Source organism: Otolemur garnettii, unplaced genomic scaffold (assembly GCF_000181295.1).
Source record: "Otolemur garnettii isolate 467f Iridium unplaced genomic scaffold, OtoGar3 scaffold00038, whole genome shotgun sequence".
Classification (NCBI taxonomy): Eukaryota; Metazoa; Chordata; class Mammalia; order Primates; family Galagidae; genus Otolemur; species Otolemur garnettii.
Genome location: NW_003852433.1, coordinates 528,294 through 539,925, shown reverse-complemented (window position 1 = coordinate 539,925; position 11,632 = coordinate 528,294).

Sequence of the window (11,632 nt, the reverse complement as noted above, 5' to 3'; positions counted from 1 at the left end):
ATTTGTGATCCTGTATTCCTTTTTAATAGAGTTGCTATATGTAGTATATTTCAAATATATAGCTAATGTATGTCCATGTTAAACATATGCATTTATCTGGGTGTGTGTTTAGGCACTCAAGTCTCGCTGCTGGCCCAATAACAAGGCTCTGCCCTTGGACATCGGTTTCCCCATCTGTCAGATAAGGGACTTAACGCCTCCACCCCGACAGTTTATGAGTCTATCTCATGTAGGTGGAAGCAAACACCTGCCTTGTCTTAATATAATTTGTCCTCAATTTACACCTCCCTATCTGTGACTCTACTGAAAATCTCACCATCTGTGACCCCATCATTTATCCTCTTTAAAAATATACATATCCATGCAGCATCCATTGCTCAGTGGCTAGGGCACCAGCCACATATACCTAGGCTGGTGGGTTCGAACCCAGCCTGGGCCTGCTAAACGACAACAACAACAAAAAAGTAGTCAGGTGTTGTGGTGGGCGCCTGTAGGCCCAGTTACTTGGGAGGCTGAGGCAAGAGAATTGCTTAAGCCCAAGAGTTGGAGGTTACTGTGACTGTGACTCCACAGCACTCTACCAAGAGCAACATAGTAAGACTGTCTCAAAAAACATATCTATATATATAATATATATATGTACACACACACACACACACACATACATATCCCCGGCATAAATATCCTAGTTCCCTACATTTCTCATGCTGGAGTGATTTTGTCCCGAGGACGTATTTGGCAATGTCTGGGGACATTTTTGGTTATCCTGACCTGGGGTTGCCCTTGCCATCTGATGGGTGCTGCTGCTGGCCAGGGGTGCCGCTGAACACCCTGCAATGAGCAAGGCAACCCCACAACACCACAGGTCAAGAGCAGTGAGGTCGAGCAGCCCTCCCTCAGCATGGAAGTGTTCACCTGATGCTCTCTAGACTGGGATGGCTGGAGCGTGCCCGTGACACCTGAGGTAGGGGGAGCATGCAAGTTTTAAAAGAGAGAAATGATGTTTGTCTGTAGCATCTGGGCACCAGTGAGCCTCCTGAACCCTGTTTTCTGATGAGAATGTTGAGGCTTAGTTGGTTAAGGCTGTGAGGAGTTGCCGTGATGGGTTCTGGAGTCTGTGCATAGGAAGGCACTTATGTGGGTCGTCACCAAATCGAGGAGGAGGAAGATGCTTTTGCATTCAGAGCCTGAAGAATGAGTTGCTTTCAGAGATGAGCACAGGCTCAGAAAATGAGGAAACTTTTCATCCAGCTGCCGGATTTTCATCACACTGACAGTCTGATTTCTCTATGGCTTTTTCCTTGGACATGACAAATTCCAAAGATGCTGTCCTATTGCTCAGGCCTTAGTCTCTGGGTTTGACTGTTCATCTATTCAGTAAATATCTATCAAGTTTCAACTCTGTTCCAAGCTCTAGGGACATGCTGAATGCAAAATCAGGTCTGATCCCTGCCTTCATAGAGTCTAGGAAGGAGATAGAAATAGATTAAGAATCTCACATGCAAAATCTTTTTGCAATTAATCTTTTGCATAGATCTCTTAATCTATTTCTATCTCCTTCCTAGACTCTATGAAGGCAGGGATCAGACTTGATTCAGTGAGTAGGGTGCCAGCCACATACACCAAGGGTGGCGGGTTTGAACCTGGCCCAGGCCAGCTAAACAACAATGACAACTACAACAACAACAACAAAAATAGCTGGGCATTGTGGCAGGCACCTGTAGTCCCAGCTACTTGGGAAGCTGAGGCAAGATAATCGCTTAAGCCCAAAAGTTGGAGGGTTACTGTGAGCTGTGATGCCACAGCACTCTACTGAGGGTGACATAGTGAAACTCTATCTCAAAAAAAAAAAAAAAGAAAGACAGACAGAAAAGAAACCAGACAAATACATATAAATAATATGAGAGATTAGAGTTTACAAAAAGAGATGAGCAGAGAAGAAAATTGTGTAGATAATTGGAGAATTGGACTGGCTAGGGAGGGACCGAGATGTGAAGGCTACGTAAGAGGCTAACTAGGCAAAGTGGGGGAGGAATTAAGTTCCAGACAGAGGAAACAGCATGTGCAAGAATCTTGTGGCCAGAGGGCTCATGACAGGTATAAGGGACTGAAAAAAAAGTTTATTTATGTGGTAGGAGACGGAAGTGAAGGCCAGGATTAGGTCGTGTGAGTTAATGACTAGGGTCTTTATGCAGAGGGCAATGGGGAGCCTTGGCAAGTTTTGCAGAAGGGTCTCGTGATCAGATTTGCATTTTGAGACTTCTATAGGATCTGTAGGAGGGCAAAGCGATGTGTGAGAAGGCTGCTGGGGCTGTGTGAACAAGAGACAATGCAGGCCTGGATCGGGGGATTGGTGAGAAGTGGGTGAATTTAACAGACATTCAGCCACTCAAGAGGGTGATGGAAATTCAGGAGATCCACACAAGGAAATCACATACCCTTCCTCCGGGCATCTCCTGCCAAAGCTTCCAGATGGTCTAGTCCCTGGACTGTCAACTCCCCCCTCAAGATAGGGAGCAAACATTTGTTTTAGGAGGATGCTGTTGTAAAGGACTATGGCTCTGACCTGGGCCTGGCTTTGGAGCCCACATTCCCACAGAGCCCGTCCAGAGCAGCTGCAGGACTCTGGGACTTTGTAGCCCAGGATACCCAGCCAGCATCAAAGGAGGCCCTGGCATGGAGAAGCACAGAAAGATCTATTCTGGGCTCCCTATTTTTAAAGCTGGGGTCAGGGCACCCCATGCACTAACATTCCCAGTCCTAGAAGCTTCAAAAAGCATCCCCTGTCCTCCAACCAGCCTATCACCAGGGAAAGGCTCTGTGCGCAGGGCTGTGTGGTGACCATGGCAGCTGGAAAAGAGGCCTCCAGAGTCATTGATGGAGGTTTTGGGGGTATAGGGGTGTCAGGACAACCAGAAAGACTGATGACCATAGATTGGGTAGTGCCCTGGGTTCAGACGCAAGTTTTCCACTTTCTACCAGCCTCAGGCAAGTCGCTTCTCCGTCTCTGAGCCTCAGTTGCTCACCTGTAAAATGGGAATAATCCATAAATTGTTATAGGTGAGAAAGCAAGTGAATCATGTCGCCGTCACTTCATCAATGCCTCTTGTGAGCCTGTCATACCAGGTGGTGAGCAGGACGTGGTTCACAGAGCTTTCATTCTAACAGGAAACCAACACTGAATAAAAAATCATGCCAGGAACCATGGAACAATCGTTACAGTAAGAGCTATGACAGCATCTGCAGGTGTTTCCCGGGTAGGGGAGGAGCTAAGAGAGAAGAGGAACAAATACTAAAGCTGAGAGTCCTGCACTGGTGCATGCCTTCGTCCATGCAATCCTTTATGGCTGTGTTCCACAATGCCTGGGCTGCTGATCAGTACCGGTTGTGGCCTGTTAGGAACCCAGGCACACATAGGAGGTGAGCAGCGGGTGAGCCAGCAAAGCTTCATCTGTTTTTACAGCCGTTTCCCCATCGCTGGCATCAGTGTCTGAGCTTCACCTCCTGTCAGATCCTCCCTCCCACCTCCCACCATCCATCTGTGGAAAAATTATCTTCTCCTGAAATTGGTCTCTGGTGCCAGAAATGATGGGGACCACTGACTATGCCACATGTGAGGACTTCTTGGAGGAAGAAGGGTTCAAGAGGGTGGCTCATAGATACAATCAGCTAGTGACTCATGTGGCTGCTTTTGGCCTGGGATTATGAGATGTACTGGGGTTGGGATGGTGAGTGGACTCTATCCCTGTCCTCATGGAGCTCACAGACCAGTGGGGAAGCAGGGCTGGACACAGTGTGAATAACTACACTTTCAATTGCAAAGAAGATGAGGGGCTAGTGGCCAGGGAGGGGCGATCTGAGGGTGGAGTGACTGATGGCCAATAATGATAAATATAAAGTCCATCGTGAATCTGTAACAATAATCCATATAAAGTGTGCCTGGAAGAAAAAGAGAATTTGAACAATATCTGGGCCTCAAACTATGGCCCATGGGCCACATGCGGCCCTCCAAGGACATTTATCGGGCCCACCGTGTGTTTTTGCCACCGCTGCCTGTCCTGCTTAGCAGCCAACTTGTCCCGGGGCCCACAGTCCAGCCCTCCAACCCTCTGAAGGACAGTGAACTGGCCCCCTGTTTAAAAAGTTTGAAGACGCCTGATTTGGACTAATCTTTTTGACGTAAACTGCTCCTTTGGAAAATGGCAGTGTGGGGCCACCTGGCTCGTCCTGCCTCTTTCCTGGGTTAATGGAGAGAGAGGTAGATTATACCCATCTATTCAATCTTGCTTTCTTTAATGGAAGAAGAACAATAACTTCATGAAAAAAATATCATTAATCTTACATCACACTTTTTGTTAAAAAAAAAAAGAAAGAACATTTATCATAAATAAACTGGGCTCTAAGAATGAGCACCATCTGCCTACTTTAATGAAAGAAAGATGCAGAAAGGTGAACAGCTTAAAAAATATATAAAACCCAAGGGTAGTGGTTTTACCCTTGGGTTGGAAACTTGGATTTCCACCAGGCCCCCTGGGAGGCTTCTTAAACACAGCCCCTGGATGCCCCGTTCTGATTCAGTGGGCCTAGGGTAGGGCTGAGAACTGCCTTTCTATCAAGATTCCAGATGAGGCTGACAATGCTGGTTTGGGGACCACATGCAGAGAACTGCCGCCCCAGGTCAACCAGGACTATCTTAGGGATTTACTAATATCAAGTTCTGCTTAACTGAGTCTCCCTTTCTCAAAAGAGGAGCCAGGAAACACTCAAGAGTATTCCCAAGGGTTAGAAGCCTCCGGATTTCAACTTGGTAAGGGAGGAGCTTGAGTGGCCTAGGAGCTTGCACTCCCCTATCCCCAGCCATTACCCTCAGGCTCCATCTTTGTTACCTGGGAGTCAATTCTCAATCCAAAGAGCACCTAAGTTCACCTTGACAGAAACCAACTCTATTTCCTGCCCCAAAGCTCACCTGAATCATCCCTGATTTCAAGAATCACTTGTTGCAGATTTTTTATTTCTACCAAAGTGGACCATAAAAGCAAGAAAAGTGCTGTATTATTTTCCAGGCCCTCTATAAATGGGCTTGTTTGCTTGAGAAACTTGAAATAGGCTCTAGAGACCAGAGATGGCTGAGGAAGCAGGGAAATGCCCCTCCCCCAGGGCCGAGACTGAGTCTTCAGCTTCTCCCTGTGGCCAGTGGCTCCATCTCCACTTCCACCTTTCCAAGGGCTGCTTGTGGGCGGGGAGTTCTTTATAGTCATCATCAGCCTAGGGTGAGAGTGACAGCACATAGTGCCCTCCAGGATTCATGATTATCGCTTCTCAACCTTTTGGCTAAGATCAAGGGCAGGATTCATGATTATGCAAAAGAAATTCTGGAAATTTGAAAAATACAGAAAAGCTCAATACTGCTGATACTTTTAAAAAGGATCTAGCTCTTATTTTGACATAATTAGCCCTTTCTTAAAAAGAGGAAAAGACGGTAGCAGTTTTGTTAAACCTTTCTGAAAAAAGAAAAAAATTACATTCTTATACGGGTATCTCCAAAATAATCTACAGGCTCAGCAAACGATGGCTTTCAGGACAAATCCAGCCCAGTCCTTTTTAAAATATATAGCCCACAAGTTAAAATGGCTTGGTGCAGTGGCTCATGCCTGTAATCCTAGCACTCTGGAAGGCCGAGGCCAGTGGATTGCTTCAGCTCAGGAGTTGGAGACAAGTCTGAGCTAGAGCGACAACATTTCTAAATGAGCCCCTAATTTCTAAAAACAGCCAGGTATTGTGGCAAGCACCTGTGGTCCCAGCTACTTGGGAGGCTGGGGAGGATTGCTTGAGCCCAAGAGTTTGAGGTTGGTGTAAGCTATGAAACCATGGCACTCTACCAAGTTTTTCGCATTTTTAAATGACTGGGAAAAAATTAAAGGAAGAATATCATATGCTGTTCCTTCTAAGTGGGAGCTAAAAACCTGGATCTCTCTGGAGGTAGAGAGTAGAAGGGTGGTCACTAGATCTTGGGAACAAGGGAAGAGGGGATGAAGAGAAGTTAGTTAAATGGGTACAAAAATACAGTTAGAAGAAGAAATATATCATAGTATTTGATTATACAGTTGGAAAATTATAGTTAATAAAAATTAATTGTATCTTTCAAGGTAGCTTAGAAGAATTGTAATGTTCCCAATACATACATAAATGTTTGAGGTGATGGGCATCCCAGTTACCCTGATGATCATTACACATTGAAAGCGCGTATCAAAATATTACATGTACCCCAGAAGTATGTACAGCTATGACATTTCAATTAGAAATACAAATCAATCAATCAATAATTTTTTTAGCAGTACATGAAGGTCAAGTTCAAATTCTAATGTTTACAAATAGTTTTATGAATGAAACACAGCTACATTGATTCATTTATATACAAGGTCTGACAATTAAGTTTACGAACCCACCCTAGAAAAAGGGCTACATACCTCACTGCTGAATATCACTACAGTCACCTTTGAATCTGGTGACTATAGTGATATTTGGCAATAAGGTGTGTAGCACTTTTTCTGGGACAAGTCCTTGAACTTATTTGTCAGACCTCTTATTATCTAAGGCTGCTCTCATGCTACACTGGCAGAGATGGGCAGTCACAGAAGTTTGCCAACACCTCCTCAAGGTCATTTTTCATTACCAGTGTGCAAGGAAACATACACAAGAATAAGACTTTAGAAACTTTTTACAATCTCACAATGTCTGTTGAATATACATTAAAATATTGTGAGTGGTCCATGGGTGTATTTTTCACTTTGTATTTCTGCAAATCCATTTTTATTGTGCTCTACTAACTTTTCAGTTCACGAGGGAGTGGAAATGTGAAACAAAAAAAAAATCCCCTGATTGCTACAGAGAGTATGTATTTTTAAATATTCTTATAAATATCAAATATTGTTCTGTAACGTGCCTTTTTCCACCCCCAGCAGTGACTCTGAGACTGAGCCATGCCGATACAGAAGGTCTAGTGTAACCCTTTGAGTGTTTTCATGACAACATCATTGCATGCACGTCACAGACTCATTCCCCCTCTGACGGGCATCTAGGTTATTTCCAGTTTTTTACTAGTACAGATGATGTTTCCTGGGCACCCTGAACCTACCTCCTGGTGCGCATGTGGGTAAATATTCAGTGAGGAAATTGCAGAGTCTCCAGATCTTTGCATCTTCAACACGACTAAATTTGATCAAATAGTTTTTGCAAACTGATTGTACCAATATACACCACTGCTGAAGTGCTTTAGGGTTCTGTGCCCCAACCTTAGCAAACATTTGGTATTGGCTGATGTTTCAGTTTGGGTTTTAAAATCCTCAGGTCTGGGCAAGCTTCAGAGCTTTTCAGCAGCTTGTTAGAAGTTGGGAAGGAGGCAACAGTTTCCACCTTGTACCCTCCCTCCCACTGTATCCCCTATTCCACCCAGTTTCCCTACCTGCCCCCCTAAATTGTCCTAGCTTGGAGCTGCTCCAGGATTCTGATTCCCATAAAGCCTTCCTCCCACGTCTCCTGCAACCCCACTCGCTGTTTCTGGGAACTCAGCATCTCAGCTTTGCTCAGCTCCGCTACCTGGGAGAACAGGTGTTCTGGAACATTTGATCTGTGTTTCAGGTCCTTTGAGCAATTGGCAGCAAGTGAGACACTCCCCAAGCCCTATACCATCAATGGACAAAGAGCAAAAAGGCAAAGAGACTAACATTTATTGAGGACCTACCCAGTGTCAAGTTGGTGACTGGCTGTGCCTGTGAATTACCAGCACCTTGTGAGGTAAAAACACCTGTATGACCCTTGTTCAGATGAGGAAACTGAGTCTCAGAAAAGCAAGGTCATTTGCTCATCATCCTTGGGGGGATGTCTGGGGTTTGAAGCTAGTGGTGTCTGACTCCAGGGGCTAAGCCATTCTCCTTGTGCCCACTGCCTCTCTTGGGACTGCCCTGTGGCTTCCCCCTTCCAGTGCCTGGGCCAGGCTGAGTCTGGCTCCCCCAAGAGAACCAGTCTCCCTGAAACCCAAGACACACACGCACAGTCTGCTGGGCCCTCTTCAGGCCTGCTTGAAAGCAGTAGTCTTCACGTCAATGAGCCAGCCCACCTGCCGCTCCTCCCACCTTCCTCCTCCCCCCAAGTCAGGCTTGGGGACATGGCAGGAAGGAGGGGGTGATGGAGGGGGAACCAGAAGACAAAGTGGAAGATGAAGAGAAGCTGGGCAGAGAAGAAGAAGTCAGAGGACTAGAAACAGAAAGCAGGAAATGGGAAGCAGGAGAGTGGGGAGATAACAGGCAGGGGGAAGATGAAGTGCCTGATGAAGTTCCTGCGTGGCCATTGGAGTCACTGGTGCCCACACGCCACGCCAGTGAGCCACAGCCAAGTTGTTTACCTGAGCTTCCAAGAAATCAGGAGAGAGAATAGCCAAATCCCTGAACAGGCCAGCTTTAGCCAGCACGAGAAGGAAATTCCCTCTACTTTAACCTTTCCAAAGAAAGTAACTTGGAAACCACCAAGCCATTTGTGTTCCCTGTCAAAGCTCCCTTCTCTGTAAAGCTAACCTCCTCTGCTCAGCTCATGGGAATAGAAAGAGATGTTGCTCTATTCAAGCATCACGAAGAAAAGCTGATTCAAATCTTTAAAACTAGATTTGTTGTAATTTTGTCCTTTGACGTGCCTGAATGAGTGAATACCTCTCTGAAAGTGCTTCCACTCTGCTGCAGCTGGCAACATCCGACTCCTCCTGTGAATTCCAAGGCGCCTCCTCCAGGAAGCCTTCCTGGACTGCCCCACCTCCCTTCACTTCTGTGCTCTTTTGCTGAGGGTCCCGCTGGGCACCTCGCTCTACCCTAAAGACTTCACAGACATCACCTCATTGACTCTTCACTGTAGCCCCCATTTTGGAGGAAACTGAAGCACAGAGCGATTATTCTAAGTCTCAGTGGCTGAGTGGCAGAACTGGGGCTTTGCTACTTCCTTTGAGTGATATAGTGGGTGGCAAAGTGCTTTGGAATCTCTAGAGGTGTCTGACTTTCTGTTTTTTCCTTCCCCTCCCAACAGGCTTTGGGAAGGAAAGCTGCCGAAAGAGATGGGACCCTAGAGGCCCGCCCCTGCCCTGTCAGCAGCGCAAGGGGGAACCTCCCTTGATCCCCAACGTTCTGGCGGCAGGAGAGGCCCTGGGGCCCCGCCCAGCTGGGCTGCCCCCTGTGGCCGATGGCGCTCGCCTCCAAGCAGGACGGCAGCAGCGCTGGCTGCAGTGTCGGGAGCCCTGAGAATGGCGCTTTGCTGTCACCTGGTGGTTGTAAAGGGGGAGTGACTCTGAGGGTAGGAAGGAGGGGTTGGCTGGGTCTTAGGGAGACCCCAGGAGAGGCGGGGTGGAGCCAAAGAGGAGGATGGATGGGGAAGGGAAGACGAGGGAGGTGAGGAAGAGGAAAGGGGGAGGAAGGTGGGAGAAGTAGGCCGTGTAAGGAAGGGAGGGAGAGGGGGAAACAAACAGAATACAAGACAAAGAGCCAGAGACAAGGAGAGACAGAGAGATGGCAAAAGACACCAAGGGTGAGATGAGAGAGACAACGAGAGGAAAGAAGGAGGCAGAGAGATGGAGAGAGCAAGCAAGACCACGGAGGGCAAGGTTGCGGAGAGAGACAGCAAGAGGGGCAGAGAGGGGCAGAGAGGGGCAGACAAAGGCTAGCGAATAGGGAGGAAGGGTGTGCGAGCAGGAGAGAATCAGAGGTGGAGAAGCAGAAGGAGGGTGACAGAGAGAGACAAGAAGGTGGAGAAAGAGACAGATATCCACAGAAATAAAGACAAGTTGGAGGAGACAGGGAGAGAGAGAGAAAATGACTCAGAGATGCAGCGTAAGTGACAGTGACTCCGCAAGCCATCGAATCCAGCCGGGAGAGGAAGAGAGTGTCCTGCCCTGGGTTTGGGGACCCAGGCCCTCTGCACTGCTCATGGACACCCATCCCTGGCGTCTCCCCTCCCTCTGTGGCAGATGGCGTTCTATGAAAATAGCCACCTATATGTTTACCTTTCCCCCATCAACTGGTGGAAGCCTCTGTCTCCTGCCTTTGAATCTGGGCATGCCTCTGTGACCACTATCTCTTTGAACAGAGTAAGGAAGTGGTGCTGCGTGATTTCCAAGCCTGGACCATAAAAATGCCCATACAAAGCTCCCATCTTTCTCCTGGGACCATGCTCTGAGGAAACCAAGCAGCCACATGCAAGTAACCAACATGACAACCTCAGCTGAGGTCCAGTCAACAGCCGGCATCAATATCCAGCTGTATAACTCACCCAGCCTCTGAGCCACCCTCAATGATTGCCTGGAACAAAAATGAGCTGTCTCCCCTGGGTCCTGCCCAGATTACAGATCTGTGAGCAAAATAAAAGATTGTTTATGGTTTACTGCCAGTTTGGGGTAGGTTGTTAGTAGATAACCAGATTCTCCTCTTGGTGCCACCTGTCACACATACACATCATTATCCTTCAGGACCTTGCCCTCAGCCAACCCTCCAAAGTTTCTGTGTCCTAAATTCCACACCACACCTTGAACACTAGAAGATTCCATGCTTTCTTGTTTACAGGCTCCGTTCTGTTTGGCAAGATTGTTGTGTTTCCCAGGATTCACTGGAAAAACTCCAACTCCACGTGCAAAAGCCCACTTCTTTGGGAAGCCTACCTTGGCTAAGACCTTCCTTTCCTTGGTGTCCCTGGAACCTTCCTCTCACCATCAGTATATTAGTTTGCTAGGGCAGCTGATATAAAGGACCACAAAGCAAGTGGCTTATGCAATAGAAATTTATTATCTCACAATTCTGGGCTAGATGTTTAAAGTCAAGGTGTAGGTAGTGTTAGCTCCCTCCAAAGGCTGGGAGGGGACTCTGTTCTATGCCTTCTCTCCTAGCTTTTGATGGGTTAGCTTGCAGAAGCATCACCGTGATCTTCTTCTTCATATGGCATCCTCTGTGTGTCTGTGTGTCCAATTTCCCCTTTTCATAAGGGCACAGGTCATATTGGATGAGGGGCACACCCTACTCCAGCATGATTTCATCTTAATTTACCCCATTCCATCTGCAATTACCCAATTTCTAAATAAGGTCACATTCCAAGGCATTGGAGGTTAGGACTTCAACATAAGAATTTGAATCTAACCCATAATAATTACCAGGCTCTATTCTCAAGCTGTTAGCCCCAGAGGGGGAGATCCCTGGGAATAGGGAGTCTCTCTCTTGGGATTGCTACTCTGTTGAGTTGCCGGAGTCACACAGGCAACTTAAAAAGTGTTGGATTTTCCAACCAGGCACATGACAGCCAATTTTGTCAATAACACAATTGTATAAAGCAGCAGAACCTAAGGAGAAAAATGATTGTTGTACACACTGAATTGCTTTGCATGGTCTCATTTGAGATCATTGGTGTAAGAATCTTAACTTTTTTATATTTGGAAATATCAAATAAAAAGATATTGACTTTTGTTGAGTGCCTATTCGTCCTTACCTTCATGAAAATCATTTCAACCTCTTAAGCTCTTTCAACAAGTTTTCCATTTTTCCGAATTGGAGGGGATATCTCTAAATTGAGGTATAAAAGGGGCAAGAATATCTGAAACATTCCTGAAGAA